Here is a 19,703-nt window from a genome sequence, read left to right on the forward strand (position 1 = left end):
AAAAAAAAAGGAAGGTAGGAAGAAAATGGGAAAAGTACTACTTAGAGGCTGATACCCAGGGCAACCCACTGTACTTAGAAGTGATCAAAAACTATACTCCTATTATCTTTTTTAAAAAAAGAGATTTATTTATTTATGCATACAAGAACTGGGGTACAGGCCAGAGGTGAGAGGATTCACCAGAGACAGGGCGGGGAGCAGAACAGGCAGATGCACTGAAATACACTGCTGAGGGGGGAGTAGTGGGCAAGTCAGGAGAGGTCTGCTGTGCCATGTGGGCAGCTCCCGGGCCGGGATCGAACTTGTGCTACAGTGGCTGCAGACAGCCTCATCGGTTGTGTCTTAACCCCTTGCGCCACCAGGGAGGTCCCATACTCCTATTATCTTAAGACACTGATACTTTGGGGTCATTATAGCAGCACTTAACATTAACTGCACTAACTAAAGCAGAGATTTCATTTGCCACATGTGCTAGGCCATCTGGATGGTTCTCTGCATGCTTGTGTCACAATTACCTTGCTAACTTGACATCTTTCATTCTCTTTTTCCAACTAAACCAACAAAGCCAGCTTGCACAAATAGGAGCACTTGCATCTAAGGACCTTAGATTTCATTACTGGCAATTTGCTTCTGCCATGTGGTTTACAAAAGTAATGCCCAGAACAATAAGTCACATCTTCCTTTTAAAAACTCTCTGAGCAGTAGAGGTTTAACTCCTTAATGAGATGGAATGAATGACAGTTACACATTTTCCACTGAACGCTTTAAAATCTGAGCTTTCTGCAAAGGAGCACAGATGTTCATCTCTCTGACAACAGCCAGAAGCTTCTTGCCAACACATCAGCCCATTTCAAGAGAAAAACAGACACAAATACCAAATATATGCCAAGTTCTTTCTCAAATAGCTTTTTTCCCCTCATTTTCTTATTTTAGCCAATTTGACTCTCTTTTTACAGTACCCACCACATATTTTCTGATTCTGGTGCACACATATTTTCAATCATCAGGCAGGAGGGCTCAAGGCTGCTCACATCCTTCAGAAGCCTACTCTGCTCCATATTCAGCAACCACCTTAAGCATCTTATCAAAATGTCATAGATATTTAGGCCATCACGGTCTCCTCCTAGATGCCATAAATCTTCTACTGTGAGCATAGGCCTGCAGAATTCAAAGTTAAGCAAATTCAAGGCTAGGGATTATCTAATATAGCCATATCTTCTAAATTCCAGGCTGTTCTAAAGCTATCACCTCAATTCAATCGTGGCTTCTCTGGGGTCTAAAATGTAGCAAATGGATGATGCTGCAAAAGTAAAAATGGGGATGTAAGGGCTTTATCCAATCTGGGATTTGCAAGGGAGTGTTCTGAATGTTCTTCAAACAGGCAGGGATAAAAGAGCCATGCTTCATAGCATTAGCAGGAGAAGGCTGGTCAGAAGAGTTAACCAATTTCGTTGGCTAAAATTAACCTCTGTGCTTGGAGTTGACAAATGCATTAGGATTTAACCACAAGGAGCTAGACACAAAAGTGACAGGCCCCTGCCTGTCTGACCTGAATAAGACCAAGGAACCAACCTACGCTCCCAAAATGCAGACAACGGGTTTCTCTGTCCTCATACAAATGATTACTTTTAAAGAATGCAATTCACAGTTTTATCACTTTGTACAACTGAGAGATTTGTCACCCAGCCTAACTGGTAAACTGCAATGTTTAAAACATCTGGCTAATAGGGCCTCCCTGGTGGCGCAGCGGTTGAGCGCTGGGTTGCGAAGCTGCCTGCAGCCTCTGCAGCGCCGGTTCAATCCCCAGCTGCTCCCCGGCCACCGGAGGAGGGTCCCACATGGCGCGCAGACCTCTCCTGCCGCCCGCTGCTCCCCTCAGCAGTGTGCTTCGGTCCTTCTGCCTGCTCTGCTCCCTGCTCTGGCTCTGGTGAATTCTCTCACCCTCCCGCGCTTCTAACTGTACCCAGTGCTTGTATAAATAAATAAATGAATAAATAAATAAATAAATCTTAAAAAAAAAAAAAAAAATCTGGCTAATAAACCTATCCCAGATTGAGAAAATTACCTTTTCTCTATTTCAACACCACAGACTCAATGTACACCAACTTGAAATAATTTCATAAAGCAAGCAGACAATATTTATTGATTACGAATAATACCCATTCAGTTATCAACTGAATGAAGAAATGAGTTTGCATTATTTATCAAAGTTTTCCAACCATAAATAATTCTCACTTCTGTAAGTTTTGAGAAAACTTAGATGTTATTGATTTAATTCATCAGACATTTTTCTCCCCAAATATATGCTTCCTTTTGGCCTCAGAGAGCTGGTACAAGTCTCAACACATCAACAGCATTTACTCATGTGGTTTTGTGTCTCTTTTGGAGTATTAAGCTGTTGGAAGGGTTATACAACACTTTTAAGGAATTTTGTTTAGTCATGATACAATTGTTTTTCATGATGTTAATGTGCTGGTGGATTTAAGTTGCTTAAAGAGGTGTACAGATAGACAGATGAAGTAGGCACCACCCACCTCCCAATTTAGGAAAAAGATTTTAAAGTTTATTAGCTGATGATGAAAATTCTAAAATGTATTCTAGTATGATGCACTACAAGATCTTCTTGGAAATAAAAAAAATCAGGCAAATATGATGCCACACTAAATCAAGTCACAAGATCTAAAAGCACCTACAGAGGCCACTATTGGACTCCTCTCCTGATGTGGTAGGCACCATTTGGACACCTATTTAACTATAGTTTATAATAAAAGCTGCGATTTATCATTCTTCCCACACATGCCAGTTCTGTTAAGCACTGCATAGATAGCATCCTCTGAAGGTCTGTATTATCATCTCCATTTGACAGATGAGAATACTGAGATTCAAAACATTGTATAAATAAATTTTCATATCCAGTAAATGGAGGTGAGATTCAGGGGAAGATTGTTCTAGACCCAGGTATCATGCTTTCACCCTGCAACAATGTTTTCCACATTACAGGTTATTTCTTAAAAATTTGGAGGAGAAAACATACACCACTTCCCTTCAGTAACAAATGCTTTTCATCATTTTTTGTAGTCAGACACTCCTTTTATAACCTACAGTAAGCTCCTACAGAGATAATTAAGCCTGTATCACTTTGCCTAGCCTCTAAAAGCTCTGCATTCATATATGAGGCTACATAAAACAGCTTTCAATTTATGTAACTTCTCAAACATCCATCCCCATTTTTAACCTCATACATTCTTTGCCCTTTCCTTAGATATATGTTTGTGGTTTGACTTTGATCCATAAAGCCACGTAGAATGAAATAAACAATTCCTTCTCAGGGGAAATTTCTTCTCTAGAGGTAACCTAGAAAAGAATTTGACAGATAGTGTCAGGCTCATTTCCTTGTTTTTTTTTTTTTTTTGTTTGTTTGTTTGTTTGTTTGTTTTAAATTAAAAGTGCCCTCTACCAGGGCCTCCCTAGTGGCGCAGGTGGTTGAGCAGCCTTTGCAGTGCTGGTTCCATCGCAGCTGGCCGGCGAGAATCCCACATGGAGAAGCAGACCTCTCCTGTCTCACCCGCTGCTCCCCTCAGCAGTGTATTTCTTCAGTCTGCCTGTTCTGTTCCCAGCTCTGGCTCTGGTGAATCCTCTCACCCTCCTGCACATCTGGCTTGTACCCCAATTCTTGTATAAATAAATAAATCTTTTTTTAAAAAAAAGTGCCCTTTACCAGAGAGGCTGTGTTTCTAAGCACTAAAATACCCATCTTAAAGTTGAGGATGTCCTTCTCCTGAACAGAATGATTTGCTTGAGATGAGTGTTGGTTGAGTGTATGAGTCTGAGGCCCATATTGGATGATTATCTGTGGTCCTAATGGGTGCATCCCAACAGAAACAGGGTTCCCTGTGGAACACATAATAAGGTCCAGCATGGCACATCCCCTGTTATCATAACAACAAAGCAAACTGTAAGGAGCCATGAGCAGGCCAGGGTCAGAACTTCATTCCCTCAGTCACAATTTCTTAGATAAGGAAATATGCAAGTGGGAAAGCCATATGCTTAGTTGACTCTGTTTCCCGCTTGTGTTGACCACATAGGCAGCTTAGAACTTCTAGCCCAAGGGTCTAGACTCATAGACCCTATGAACTATGTTAACATTAGATATTTTTCTTGTGCTTGAATCATATCATACAATGGAAACTATGATTCCTTCCATTAGTCCTCTCCAGTTTTCATGGCTGAGATTTAAAAAGCCACATTGTACAATATATTTCAGAAAATCACCAGATTAGCAGATGGTCCAGCATCCACAGGTAGTTCCCCCTAATTCAAGTCATAAAGGACTGGCCATCTGTGTGCGTCCCCTGCTGTATCCGAATAAACTTTATACTGCTGAAGAATCTGTCATATTTAGCTGTATAGGTAGTCTTAGTGATTCTAGCAATTTAACAACATGGTCCAAAGCCCAGAAATCAAAAACTAGATGTGATCTTAAAATTCTAGACAACTTAGAATGCAAGAAACCTATAGGGATGATTCTCAAACATAACATCTTTATAAATAATGTGTTATCTAGTGTCTGTTTAATAGGGTCAGTGCTATTTAAAAGGGAGCTTCTTAGCAGGGTGATCAATAAATCTACTTCAATCTGGGGATTTCCCAGTACATTTTGTATTTAACATCCCCAAAACTAGTAGCAATTGTTGTATTATTGTTACTGCTGCTGTTATTATAAAAAATTGATCATTTTGTTACAGAATTAATAATTACTGAGGTTGTGTTCCTATCTCATGCTAGAAACTGGGAAAACAAAGATGGAAGATGAAGAAAGCATGCTTTCTGACTTAAGAAAATACGGATTTCCAATTTTCATATATTAACCATTACCTGAAATTATTTACATGTCTTCATATATCTTTGTCTTGTCCATTTGTTCACCATGAACTCCCAGTTCCTTGGAAAACCTTGCTCTGCACGTATAGCTTTTTAATTAATTAATTAATGACAAACACTCTGCCAACAACTAGTTTTGTCTTTGGCTAAGTGATCATGGACCTCAGATTTCTCACATGTAAAACAAGTTGAAAGATCAGGTTAGGTTCCAGTTGGGTACTCCACTGAATGTTAGTTCTATGAAATGTAATGTTTTATTGGAGGGAAAAAGGAGCCTGTGATTGACTTGAGTTTGAAGATAATCAATAATACAGAAGAGAACAGATTTTTGACTGCAGGCTGCTCATTTTTAACATGCTACTGTATAAAGATAATCTCCCAGGAGGAGTCCAATAACAGATTCCCTCTCCAAATAGATGCAAAACCCCAAATTCACAGAATCTCCAGAGCAAGACTGGGTCCCCCGGTATCTAGCAGTTGAATGTACTTCTAAGCTCTTGATAAATATTGTTCCACATATTTAAATCTCCTAACAAAAGGAGGCATTCCTCAAATCTTCTTTGATGTTGACTATTCTCATTGACCTGAGATCAGCTGATGGTGGTCCATCTTTTCATTCAGCATTTAGCTCTGCCTCTTTCTGGTTCCATTCATGTCCTTAGGCAAGTTTCTCATCCTTACTTTGGGAAAACTCAGTTTTCTTATTTATAAAATAAGAATATTAATAGTAGTTAACTCAAAATTCTGAAACAAGAATTAAATGAGATAATATATAAATCACTTTGTATCACATGTAGTAAACAATAAAGTTTAGCTATTTTGTTATTATTCTTTAATGTAACATACTTTGTTCAAATTCAGTCTCAGTGCCACCACTAAGCAAATTTTACAAGTGGGTCCCCATTTAGCATTATCACAGGCAAGAGAGGCAGCCTCTGAATTATATCAAGATTTCCCAGACTCAAGTTCTTCAAAGACAGTTTTCCAGTCCTATTATACATAATATTTCTCTTAAGATTATTTCACTTTATTCTCAATCTAAGCAAGAAAATCTGTGAGATCATGGTTTGATATGCTTATTATACTTTTTCCATTGTGCATTCAAATGAACAATTATTTAAATATATTTTAAAAACATCATTAAATCCTAACTCATTTTCAACACAACACGCAAAGAAACATTAACTCAGGATCTCAAATATCCTTTCACTAAATAAATTCTACATCTTTTCTCTTGAAAAATCACAAACTAACCTTTGAAAACATGAACCTGATCTTGCTAAGAAAGTCTGCTAGTGCAGACTATCAAGGGGGTTCTTTGTGGGAACTAGATTCAAATCATTTAACAGATGAAAATCAGAGAGGACAAACGGTATACAGAGTTGACTGTGATTTTCCAAAGCAAAAAAGGCATGTAGGATTTTCTCTCAAGTTCAGATGTCTCAACTTTTTCTCTGTCAAGCAAATTAACATGTGTAATTATTTGGAACAAAATGGCTTGCCAAAATGGACTATACTGCAGTTCAGTTTATTGAACAAAATGGCATCTGTAGATGTGCTATACTAGCACAAAAAGGTCAAAAGATATTTTTAAGGAGATGGTATTGGCTAAGGCTTTTTCAAATACTAAAACTCAAGTCACAAAAATTATAGAACAGGCAGGATGGCACCCAGCCAAGAACCTGAACACTTGCTCCCCCCAGGAAAACTACGTGTTACAGAACTCTGACACCTTGGCAGCAACCAAGGCTGAAAATGTGTTACAGCTCATTCCAGTGGTATGGTGGCCTCCTTCAGATGTCAGCAGAACCAAAGCCACTGTGAGATGGCAGAAAATGTAAAGAATATTATAAACTAGTCATAAATGAAATAACAAAGGATGCTGTGTTGTAAACCCTTTATGAACTGTAAACATTCAGCCCTTTCTTGAGTAGAAACAAGTATAGGTGGTATTTTATAATATCTTTGTTCATAATGTCTTTACGTTTAACTGCAATTATTCTAAAGCCATTTTAATAGCTGTCACTTACTTATTTCTAGGCTACAGAAAATTATAGTTAAGAGGACATGGAAGCTGACAGCTCATTTCTTCTGTAAATGGGGTCTTCTCTCATTTCCGCAAGGCCTGTGGTCTCTCTGACATGGCACAGCCACCATGAGCATGAAAGTCCTACTAAGAAGGAGCAATGAAGACAACAGTGTCAGGTCTGCCAATTCTGAGACCTTGATTACTCCAGCTGTGTCCCATGGGCCTCTGTATAGTCTTACTCTTAATGAGAAGGGGACAAAAAGCCACTTTCCCCATATGTGCTTCAAAGGCATTTTATCAAGGTGAAGGATGCATATTTGGGGATGTGTGTGGGTGTGGGTGTGCACATACATGCATATGCATACACGTACATAAATAAATGTTTGAGAATAAAGATAGTGATTTCATTTGATAAGAATTAATATTGCAGGTATTTCTAATATTATAAACTTCATCCTCTTAGAACACACATCCCAAGGAAAATAGAAGTGGGTCAAAGGCACAAAGCATTTCATAAAATATAAAATATTTTGAAGCTAAAATAGCACCTAATAAAAAAAACTGAGTGATCACTTTTGGCACCTGGAAAATGGTACAGCCTGTCCCCAAATATTAAAATTGTACGAATACAAAAATAACCCTTCAAAGAAGCTTTCAGAATTCAGGCTAATGAATCCAGTTAAATTGCTTCTTAGCAGTCTTAACTGCTAAGCATTCGAACCTGAATAGGGATTGGGGAGAGCCAGTGAACAACAGCATACATGTTCAGAGCCCTGTCATGTGTGTCACCAGGAAGACAATCAGGAAGCAGAACCTTGCAATGACATTTCTTTTCATAACATGGTTTTGTTTCAAGTCTGAAGATCGAACAATCAAATAAGAAGTCACATTAGAAAGACTCCAGGAAATAATTTCCCAGTTTTGATGTTTTCAAAAATGCAAAGACTCAGCAGATGAAAGAAGAGCAATACACAAATAACTGCTGCTCAGAGATGAGCTTTTTACTTTTTAATTAATGTTCTGTCTGTCCTTAATCCAAAAGCAGGAGGAAAACATGCTATGCATAGTGCTGATGCACCTCTTAGCCGCTTATCGTTTATCGTGGTAAAGTGTTACCTTTTTTCCCTCAGCCTCTCTTTATCCTCATCTGAATGTGTTTAAATTTAAGAAGCAGTCTTGGCAGTGTGTGGAGCTCAGTGATGCAAATAGTGTGGGATGGCGCCACCCAGAACCCCTTGAGTGGGAGGGCAACCAGGAAATCGACTTTCCTATTATTCTCAATGCAACTCTTCTGCCCAGAGGAGTTGGCACAATCTTGTGGGTTGTCTTTTTCAATTCAGGAAGGGAGGAGTTATAAAGAGGGTAATATCAGATAATACTTCGGAAGGATTTGTTATTTGCAAAGGTCCCTTGCTTAGTCTGTAGGTTTTCTACTTGTCTCCTGCCCTCCCACCACCACTTCTCTAAGGGATGTCAGTCAAGCACATCTGGAGGCTAAAGCATTGAATATAATTACCTCTGAAACAGTCAGATATTTGGAAAGAAAGGCCCAGCAGAGATAAATCATCCCAATGGGTAAATCCCAAATAGGTTGGAGCAATTTGTTTGATACAATTCTTTTTTTTTAAGGATTTGTTTATTAATACAAGAACTGGGGTACAGGCCAGAGGCGCGGGAGGGTGAGAGGATTCACCAGAGACAGAATGGGGAACAGGGTGAGACAGGAGAGGTCCACTGTGCCATGTGGGAAACCTCGCTGGCTGGCAGGGATCAACCGGTGCTGCAGAGGCTGTGGACAGCTTCAGAGCATGGCACTGGACTGCCTGAGCCACCAGGGGAGGCCCTGTTTGATACAATTCTTAATTGTTCCTGGAAGTGCTACCAAGTAGAGAAAAGGGCTCATCTTCAATTTCACCACTCTCCCATCTTATCTTTGAAACTCTTCTTTGTGGTATAGTCTACATATCAAGTAGTGGGCAGTATGCAAAAACAAATATGGTAACAGGAGCTGTTGGGTCAGCAAGGGAGTTGGAAAAATAAAAAAGCAGAAATCAATGTTTTGCTTTGCTTTATTTTGTTTTGCCCAGAGGCATGAGCTAATTCTCTATGTTGGGTCTTTCAGTTAAAGGTCAAGAAGGCAGCCTGATGGAGATATTAAAGGTAGTATTAGGTTGTAAAGGATGAGAAATGGAGCTATAGGGAAGAAGAGGAAATTGGAAGTCTTCCAGGAATTCCCAAAAGGAATTTCATATCACAATTACTCAAGACAAAGAATCTTTGTATAAAACAGATTCTAGAATCCTCCCAGATCTTCTGGGTTGATGGCCCAGATTCTCACCTTTTTAAACTGCTGAGATGATTAAAGCAGCTAAATGATCTATGGATATTTGCTTGGGATCCCAATCAAGTCCAGTCTCCTCCATTGATATTATAACACTAAGATAACTGAGACCATCTTGAGGGCAAAGATTAGTCAGTGTGAACCCCGGGCCTAGGACCCTGGCTTCCTGATCAAGAACCCCAAGTCTGGACTACCTTATCCCATACACACACTTGTCATACAACTGCATAGCGGTTAGTGCCTGCAGGGAGTGTTAGTCACATTATGTTAATGTGTGACCTTGGCTGCCTCCTCCTCCCCTGGAAGGAGCAAAGTCACTCCACTAGTATCCTCATTTCCCTGGCAAGGAGTATTTAAAAAATGAGTTAATGAATGAAATTCATTTGGGGGGCTTACAAATAGCATTCTCACGGCCAGGGAAGCCTATTCCAGACAGAACTTATTATCTGTAAAAGGGAAAAGGTGTCCCAGTCATCAAACTCCGATACTAGAAAACACAGTAATTTGAAATAAGTCACAAGGAATAGAATAGTAAATGCACTTTTTTTTCTTAACAGAAACTATTCTAATGCTATGGCTTTTTTTAAGGATGCATTTCCAAGTCATCAGCAAACCTGAAGGGTGGAGGAAGCTAGTCAGGAGCAGTATGTCTGTTTCTGAGACACGATTTCCAGAAGATCGAAACATCACTGTGGCCCTCCAGTCAGAGTAGGGGCTTATGGAAATCACAAGAACAATGGATTTAGCTCAGATCTATCTCACAGTGGCTCCAGTGGATCTCCAACCCCATCCTGTGGTTATTCCCTCAGCCCCAGAATTCATAACTGGAATAGATATACCCAGCAACTGGCAGACTCCCCACACTAGGCAAACAAAGAGTTGTCTAGTTATTTTACTGAGAGAGAAATGGGCTGTGGAAGGTCTGAGAATGTGGTTCCAAAGTCCCAAATATGCTCCACTTCCAGCATCAACTCAGAACATTTAAGTTTGGGTTTTCATCTGTATGTGTGTGTGTGTGTGTGTGTGCACGTGCATGCGTGTGTGGCCATGCTATTTGGATAAAACCAAATGGGCTCAGCTCAGCAGTTGAACATCAGAATAAACAGTTCCTGCAAAAGAGCCATGACACCTATCAAGTTTCAATTGCTAGTTGAAACCTTTGATAACAGCTAGAAAAATAATGTGCAATTATAGCCTAGAAACATAAATTATTGAGGCCATGGTGCTCTCAGAGTATAATAAATGAAATGTGGGGAACCACACATGTGGGAAGGATCCCAAATCCCCACTGTATGTCATGAATATGGTTGCCCACAGGCAATGGGGAGGAAGGAAGAGAGAAACTTACTCTCTGAAGTCAATACTGACTGAATAGTGGATGAAGCAACAAAGAGGATAAATCTTTCAGGGCTTAAGTCATGATTTTTTTTTCTACATTCTTCAAAGTTATGATTTTCTAATGTCCATGTCCCATAAGCTTTTGGTGACCAAGATAGAATTATAAGTAGACACTCGAAGAATAAATACTTCTGCAGACAGTAATGCGATGCAAAATGTTGGTTTTCTATTCTGGGAAGTTCATTACATTTAGGGTAGATTTGGATGCCAGGGAATGACAAAAAAGCAATCCCCTACGCCACCACAGTAGGTAACGGCATTATCTACATAGTCTGCCTGTCCAGCTTTCACATATGTACCTTTACTGTAGTGACCTCAGGCAAGGATGGTCTTCAGCAAAACTACATTTAATAATAGTTACTTGGGGCCTCCTTGATGGCACAGGGGTTAAAGACAGCATTTTCAAGCTACTGCCAGCTACTATAGCACAAATTCGAACCCCGGCCAGCCAGGGAGCAGCCCACTTGGCGCAGCAGACCTCTCCTGCCGCACCCGCTGCTTCCGTCAGCAGTGTATTTCAGTAGATCTGCCTGTTCTGCTCCCCACTCTCTCTGGTGAATCCTCTCACCCCCCACACCTCTGGCTTGTACTCCAGTTCTTGTATGCATAAATAAATAAATCATAAAAAATAATAATACTCATCCTGATCCCAGTGTCCCTGGGGCCTGTCAAGGGCCAAGAAGTCACGTTAAAGGGTCTTCCAATAGGATGGTAAAAGAATGTAGTTGAGGTATAATTGTATACATATAATTATGTAATAATGTATCTTTCTGCCAACATTTACTGAGCACCTGTTATGGGACCCACACAGGGAATATATGCCTCAGGACCCCCATAGACTCAGAGAAAAAGACATGAACCAGAGTACAAAGTGACACCACAAATACCAGCACAGAGAAGCACTCAATGTGTACAGTGATGGGATACAAGGAAATCAAAGAAAGTTCTCACAAGAAGTAACTAGGGAAGATGTGGGCACAGAGCACTTCACTCTCTCTTCTCATCCACCTGTAACAATGTGATATCCATAGAAAGGAGAGGTTCCAGGTTCCTTGCCCCAACCACGGAAGGGAGCTGTGCAGTGAAAAGAAACTTTAAAAGGCTGGGGAAAGGGCTTAGGAGAGAAGAGTGAAGAACACTGGAGGAGGCATATGGAACAGAGAGATATGTGAAGAAGCCACACTTGCTTCTTATCCTTGGGCTTCTATGAGGAACTTGGGGGAAATGGAAGGAGACATTTGAAAGAGGCAGAGACGTATATGAGAGACCCTCAGAGAAGCTGATGATGGCAGCCTTTATATTGACTTATATTTTGATTTTGCTCTTTTCCTTCCAGTCTTGCCTGGTCTCTTCTGTCCCTTTCCTAAGATTCCCCACCAGAAGGTGCTTTAGACTTAATGGCAAACTTTTGGTCCTCAGTGGCCCTAGTTTAGGCTAACCCTATTTGGCTGGTCATTTACCTACCAGGGGATAAGCAACTTTGGGATCTTCATTTGGACACTATTTTCATTATACTCTTTCTTCTTCTTTCTATTGCACACTAATTCTATTAAAGTTCTTTTCTATTGAAGATTTTACACACTAAGAGTATGTTTTGTCTTTATGTAGGGGAAGGCAGAACCCATTTAGAGCAGGTAGGTTTGGGAGTTCTGGAGTGCTCCTCATTCTATTCATTAACACACCCACCCTTTTGTGTGACTTCTTTACTGCTTTAGTTTGCCCATGATATTTGTTGCTATCTGGGAAAACCTGAGCTGGAATGCTGAGCTCTTATCCTCTGTAGGGAACAGACTAGAGCCCTCTTCCTCAAAGTCAGTTTCTGAGCAGAATTTTAAGAGGGCATTGGGGAATGAGCAGCTAAAGGAGATGCCCCCAAATGAATCCTTCTGGCTCCCCATTCATTTATGTCCCTGAAAACAATTCCACATTGTGGTAACTATGGTTTCTCCATATGCAACATACTGAGTCCCCTGGACAGAGTGAGCAAAACCCACAGAGGGGCTTCTCCTTTCCTTCCCCTCTGCAGAGTTTCCCAAACCACTTCTCTGTCTCATATCCTTATCCAGGACTTATATTAAAAGATTGTTATTAAATGGTTTAAAAATGAAAAGCAAAATATCAGAGACACAGGGAGTATGCCACAGATCTGAGAAAACAAATGCATTTGAAGGGATTAGAAAAAAAATTAGAAGAAACTCAAAGGATTTAGAATTCATTTCAGGTGCACTGAAAGAAAATCCCTCCTGTATTGAGAGAACAAGTCCAAGTGAAAACCCAGTCAATAAGAAGGGTCCATTAGCTCTATCCTTTATTGGCTACCTTGAGGTTTATAATTCTTTTCTCACTTCTTATCTCTTTGTAGGAGGATGCTTCTCAAAGTGGAGTCCAGACCACTTGCATCAGAATCATCTGAGGGACTTGTTAAGATGCAGTTTCTGTGTCCCCAGTGATCCCGAGGCATTTTGAAGTCTGAGAAAGACAAAACTAAGTACTTTATCATACTTAAGTGGTTGCAATGCCCATGCTAAATCACTTGCTTAAATTGCTGCTTAAAATGTGAAGGAAACACAGTGGCTAAATTGATTCTTTTAGAAATTGTAAGATTTTAAAAGGACTAATAGTGCGGTCTCATTGTCAAAATGAGTATTTTAACATTGAAGCCAAGAAGATCTTTGCCAAAGCATAAACCTGGTCATGTCATTCTCTTGGGTAAAACACTTCAATGACTTCCCACTGCTCTTTTAATTAAGGCCCAGAATTGGGGTTCAGATGACTCTTCTCCCTATCCAGAGCTGGAAAAGTACGCTTCCCTTGGTGTTCCTTCAATACCCAAGTCCAGGTCTGTCCTTCAATTGACCTTCACGTGTGTTAGTTACTCACAGTGACTGTTCTTTCCCAAGTAAAGTCCATTTTCCTTCTTTCCAAGCCTGCTACATCACATTAATCCTGCTGCTGTAGGCCCTCCAGCACCAGTGTCTTTTCCCCACAGCCCATGACTCCATTTAAATTCTACATTTGTGTGATCCTTTAATTAATGTATAGTTCTTCTACTAGTCTTTAAGCAGCCTATGAAATCAAGACAGATATATTTTTTTCCTAGGAAATAGACACACCATGGTTTATCACCTAGCACACCCTGTGGTACATAGCAGCTGCTCAATAAATACTTGTGGATGAAGAAATGAATTAAAGAATATTTCAAAAGCAAATGCTGGAGGCAAATTTACACCCACATAGCCATCAAGAATTTAAAGTTCATGCAGGTCATGCAGATCTGTCTCCTAAAGATAAATGATCTGTCTCTCTGGCACCCTAAGAAAGAAAGCCCCATGGTAGTGTCCCTCCCCAGCATGTGGTACTAGATACCCTCTTTGGCATTTATCACTTTAAATGGATGAGTCCAACTCTTCATAATGCAATTCTCAGATTTTGGAAGCAGAGTGAAATTCAATATTAAAACTGCTATTATGCCATTTCTCTGGGACTTTCATTGATTTGGTTTTGAAAAATCATCCTCCAGCCTATTCATTGTCTGCAAACCATATCTTTTTTTTTTTCTTTTTAAGATTTATTTTATTTATTTATACTGGGTACAGTCAGAAGGGTGGGAGGGCGAGAGAATTATTCACCAGAGCCAGAACGGGGAGCAGAGCAGGCAGAAGGACTGAAGTACACTGCTGAGGGGAGCAGCGGGTGGCAGGAGAGGTCTGCGCACCATGTGGGACCCTCCTCTGGTGGCCGGGGAGCAGCCGGGGATCGAACCAGTGCTGCAGAGGCTGCGGGCAGCTTCGCAACCCAGCATTCAACCTCTGCGCCACCGGGGAGGCCCTGCAAACCACATCTTGAAATAAAAACAGATGTGGGGATTTTCATGATGACTTCTTATATTTTTGTCCACCCTCACACATCTTATCATTCTCAGATTCAGGTGCTGATTCGTGACTGCTTCACTGCACTTTCATGTGCTAGAGCTGTTTGAAAGGCGTTAAAATGTTCCTTAATAAGTCAGCAATAATTACAACACAATGTCTATCATCGTGGAAGGATAACTAACGGGGATATAAATAAATCCACTATCACTGCCCTCTTCCCGCAACCGTAAGTCAAGCAGTAAGCCGTGGTTCAGGTAAAGGAAGTTTTGCTGCCCTGACTGCTCTTTCACGTGCTCCTCAAACAAAACCCTCACAGCAAATCCTTCCCCATCTTTCACAGAGCAGCATGGCCACTCAACACAACACTGCACCATTCAACTGAGGCAAAAATGAACCTGGCAACTTAATGGAGAATTGGCCGCAGAAGAGTGTGGCATATGGAGAGCATTCAGTTGGTTTGGGTTTACGTGAGCTGGGCAGGCAGCTTCTCTGACATGCAAATTTCCTCATCTGTAAAACAGATGCAAGGTGAATTAATGTGTGTGTGCGTACATGAGTGTAGGTATGATATAATTCTCCAGTGATTTACTGTAAAGCTGTATTTCACTACTTACATTTTTATGGGTCTTTAAATATTTAACACTGGATCTTATTTGAAGTCACACACTAATCACAAAACATAGTAAAGATGCACTGCTACACAAGCGACAATCTAGCAGTTCAATGATCCATTCACCCTACTCAAGAGAAGAGAAAATGACTGGAAATCTTATTTTACAGAGAAGATAGTGTATAGTTTGTCAGGTACCAAACACGCTTTCATGGAGTGTTAGATGAATACTTTTCATGATGATAGTAATGGTAAGGGAAAAAAAGAAAACTGTACTACTCTCAGAGCACAGGATTGGAGAAGCAGTTTCCATTTAGCACAGTTCTCTTATACATTCATACTTGATGGCAGTTTTGTGTTTATGTTGAGGTTTATTTCTTTTTGACCACTCCATAAAAGCCATTACCCAGTGGCAAGAACATGAGCTACTGTGTAATGAGTTAGAGAGCCTGTCAGCTAGCTGTTGTCTTTGCAATGGAGTGGAAGGTAGAAAAGGAAGCAGAACTGGCAAGAGTCAGAGAGGATGAGTAGAAATGGAAACGGGGTCAAACTTAGGTGGTCATAAAATGAATTGTTCAGATCAGGACATCTTTGAAAATGAAAGCTGATGCAATTAAAGATGCTGAAACTATACTCTTGGGACTAGAGTCATCCTACTTTTATTTTTCTTTTTTTAACTTCAGGGCATTTTCTAATCTAGTTTATAGACTCAGATTAAAAAAGAAAAATTAACACTTACTACCACCTACCTGCCAATGAACACTTGAATAGTTCCCAACTTATACCAAAGAGTTCCAAATGACTCAAAAAGGACTTTTAGAAAATGCTTATGGAACAACTAAGTTTTCTTAACAAACAACATAGTCATAAAATGTGGTAAAATTGAATTAAATTTCTATTAGTTGATCTTCCACCATATTCCACTAATGGGGTGGGAGTTCTCACTAGGCTCTTGTCCACTTTGGAGAGTTGCAAATAGCCCCCAGAAACTGAAGGAAAGGTAAAGAGTACTAATTAGCAACATCCATTCTCTTAACCCAAAATAGAATAATAAATAAAACACTAAAATAACAATAAATAAAACACTAAATGGGGCCTCCCCTGGTGGCACAGCGATTGAGCGCTGGGTTGTGAGGCTGCCCGCAGCCTCTGCAGCACCAGTTCAATCCCCCGCCACCAGCGAGGGTACCACAAAAAAAAAAAAAAAAAAAACCACTAAATGAATGGGGAAAAGCCATCTATTTACAAGAGCTTTTACTTTAGGTTCCTAGGTTGTTAACATGATTCATTACATCAGTTCTTAAAATTCACAATCATAATTTTCCCTGACTTGGATCTTAGCAGTTTTCTTAGCTGTTTTCTTGATGAAAAGATACATAAGTCAAATAACAGTCTAGTCAAGATTTATGGGGAGATTAACTGGCTACTTAAAGATGATGAGATAGCAAATGCATATCTGTAAATGATTCTAGGAAAATATTCAGATAAACAATCTGAATATAAACTGTTGAATTAATAATAATAATAATAAAATCAATATAATACAAGCATTACATTTAATTACTTTAGCAACTCCAAGAGGCAGGGACCTGCATTATAGTCAGTCCTCTGTATACAAGGATTCCAAATGCTAGGGTTCAACAACTCCCTGGTGGAAAATCCATACTTATGTAATCAGAATACAATGGTTGTGTCTGTCTTGAGCATGTGCAGGCCCCTCTTTTTTTTTCCTGCCATTATTCCTTAAACAATACAATTTAACAGCTATTTATATAGCATTTACATTGTATTAGGTACTATAGGTAATCTAGAAATGATTGAAAGTATACAGGAGAACTTGTATAGGTTATATGCAAACATTAGGCCATTTTATACGAGACAATTGAGCATCTTCTGATTCTGGTATTTGCTGTGTGTTCTGGAACCAAACCTCTGTGGATACCAAAAAAGGGATGTACCTCCAGGGAAGTTTTGAAAACTAAAGCTGAGAAAGACAATTTATACCAAGTCAACCAACTGATACAGTCAAAAAGATCTGGAACCCTTAACCAACACGTGTATGTATATTTTAGCTTTAACCTCATAGACTCCTTTCCCCTTTTTCCAAATACAATTGTTGACAGTGGCTGAAGCCAAAGACAGGTGGTGCTTCCTGGAGGGGGATAGAGAGCCCCAGGGAATATGCGAACAAAGTATAGGTGGGGGTGGAGACTCTGATAAGAAATATAAGGGAATGCAGAAGCAGGTCCCCAGGATTCAGCTTTCTGGATTTCAGCGTTTTCAGATCTTCAGCAATTCTGAGTTTGGCAATTTCTGTCTCCACCACACCAATCTTCCAGTGGGCTGCTACGGATCTCTGAGGGACGTGAGGAGGCTTCCAGTGGCCAACCTCAGAGAGGAAGGGTTCGGAGGTTTTGCAGGTAGCCCAAGGACTGAAATGGTTTCCAGCTTTGCCGCTGGTATAGCCTGAAAGGAAAAGGTGAAAACCTGAAGCAGGGTGCCTCACTGAGCTGCCTGAATGTGGCCATTTGTAGGGTCATTAGGTGGCTGCAGCTGCTGTTTCAAGACTTGATTATCTGGTTCTGTGCTGGCACATCTCAGCAGCTCCAGTTTGCATCTCTTGCTTCATCTTCTGCTATCTTGTGAGTTGGATCGCAGCCTATTGTCTGGATGCCACGTGCTCCAGGATCTCAGTGGCGGGAAGACACCATCTTGGGAGCATGGCCTTTTATTTGGTATAGAAGCTCCACAACTTTAGTGGCTGGAAGTCATCATCTTTGGAGCCTTTGTGTGTAGGACTTTAAAACACTGGACACTGCTTCAGGTAAGGTAAGTGGCCACTTGTGGCCTCAGTGACTCTGTTTTCCCTTGTTTGTTAAATAAATCCCATTAGTATTGTTCTCTGAACCTGAAAAGTCTTGCAATTATGTACACCGGTGAAGAACCCAGACAGTGACCAGTAAACTATTTGGGTACTCTTCTTGGCCAGTTTTAGTGCCCTTGCTGCCCTGTATCACAATCAGTCACTAAATCTTTTCTGTTTTTGCTCAATGTTCATACAAATATCTCTGGATTACCTCTCTGCCCTCCCTTCTTTTTACTGGCTTACATCCCCCTCGATGTCTCCAGAAGCTATGTGCTGAAAGGATGAGAATTAGCCCACTACTCAGACTGTAAAATGGGGAAGAACAACTTATCCTCAAGTTGCATTTACTTAGCAAGCATATTGCTTTATTTACTTATTCATTCAACCAATCTGTGTATTTATTTAGGTAGGCCAAGAAGGAAGGAACTTCAACTTCTATCTTTCCTTGCTGTCTCCCTCCTGCTGTGCCAATTAATCTTGTATTTTTCATTCGATTCCAGCTGCATCTTTTCCCGGCCTAAAAACCATTGACTTTCCTTTTTGTTCAATTCAAATATCCAGATTCAACATTAGAAGACCTTGTCCAGACTTTCTCCTCAATACCCTAATATTCCCTGAATATATCATGATCTCTCTCTTTTAACACCCAGTTTTCACAAAGTCACTTTATTTTGGGTGTTCCTTCCTCTCTGATCTGCAGACACTTTAAACATACTTATGACCATCTGTTAATAGTTGTGTTCCCCATACAGCCCCCTTGCCACACTGCTCATAAGAAGTGGATCTTATTATACCCAGGAAGTATCTTGAATACAGGGCAAAAAAAGTGCATCAAAATGAATGAATGAAGTATTAGCATGGGAGGTGTAAACTGAGCAATATTTGAGTTTAATATAATTATACGCATTTTAAGCATAAGACACACCTTTTTTTAATATGCTACAATTAATAAATAAAGCTTTATTATGCTTCTCTAATATAAATCAGACAGATGTTTCTCAAAACTCTCAATTGAGGAATGGACAATGGATAATTAAGAAAATAGTTCCATTGAGTCTCAGTCACTCCTGATCAATAGTTGAAGTCTAAAGATGATGGGAATATATTCACTCTTTTTTTTTTTTTAAAATTTTTTTTTTTTTTATATAGAGGCATGCTTTATTTATTTATTTGTTTGTTTGTTTTGTTTATACATGCACTGGGTACAGTCAGAAGCGCGGGAGGGTGAGAGAATTCACCAGAGCCAGAGCGGGGAGCAGAGCAGGCGGAAGGACCGAAGTACACTGCTGAGGGGAGCAGCGGGCGGCAGGAGAGGTCTGCGCGCCATGTGGGACCCTCCTCCAGTGGCCGGGGAGCAGCCGGGGATCGAACCGGCACCACAGAGGCTGCGGGCAGCTTTGCAACCCAGTGCTCAACCGCTGCGCCACCGGGGAGGCCCTATATTCACTCTTAATTAAAAGGTTTGATTTAATATAAGCTTTGCTGACTTGATATAAAAGTAATATGCAATGGGAAAAATAAGATTTAGCAGGTAATATAATATTTTTTTTGTCACTAAAGACCTATCAGTAGTAGAACTGTGTTTCTCACATACATATGTACACAACACCCAGTTACTGGATGAAAGCATCAGCTCCATTCCCCCAGACTTAAATTTTTGAGTTCTCGGACACTTTCCAAGTAACCCACAGTGGAAATAACTAGGG

At 40.2% G+C, this 19,703-nt stretch overlaps 1 protein-coding gene and 1 long non-coding RNA gene across 3 annotated transcripts in view; one reads left to right on the forward strand and one right to left on the reverse strand.

Moving 5' to 3' along the window:
* ELMO1 (engulfment and cell motility 1) overlaps window positions 1–19,703 on the reverse strand; it is a 521,159-nt gene that overhangs the window by 493,612 nt on the left and 7,844 nt on the right. The window lies entirely within an intron of this gene.
* LOC119250365 (uncharacterized) overlaps window positions 17,379–19,703 on the forward strand; it is a 40,788-nt gene continuing 38,463 nt past the window's right edge. The window contains exon 1 of the long non-coding RNA XR_005126285.2: window positions 17,379–17,955. This is a non-coding gene — a long non-coding RNA (uncharacterized LOC119250365). The remainder of the gene's footprint in view (window positions 17,956–19,703) is intronic.

This window comes from Talpa occidentalis, unplaced genomic scaffold, assembly GCF_014898055.3.
Source record: "Talpa occidentalis isolate TD23 unplaced genomic scaffold, MPIMG_talOcc4v2.1, whole genome shotgun sequence".
Classification (NCBI taxonomy): domain Eukaryota; kingdom Metazoa; phylum Chordata; class Mammalia; order Eulipotyphla; family Talpidae; genus Talpa; species Talpa occidentalis.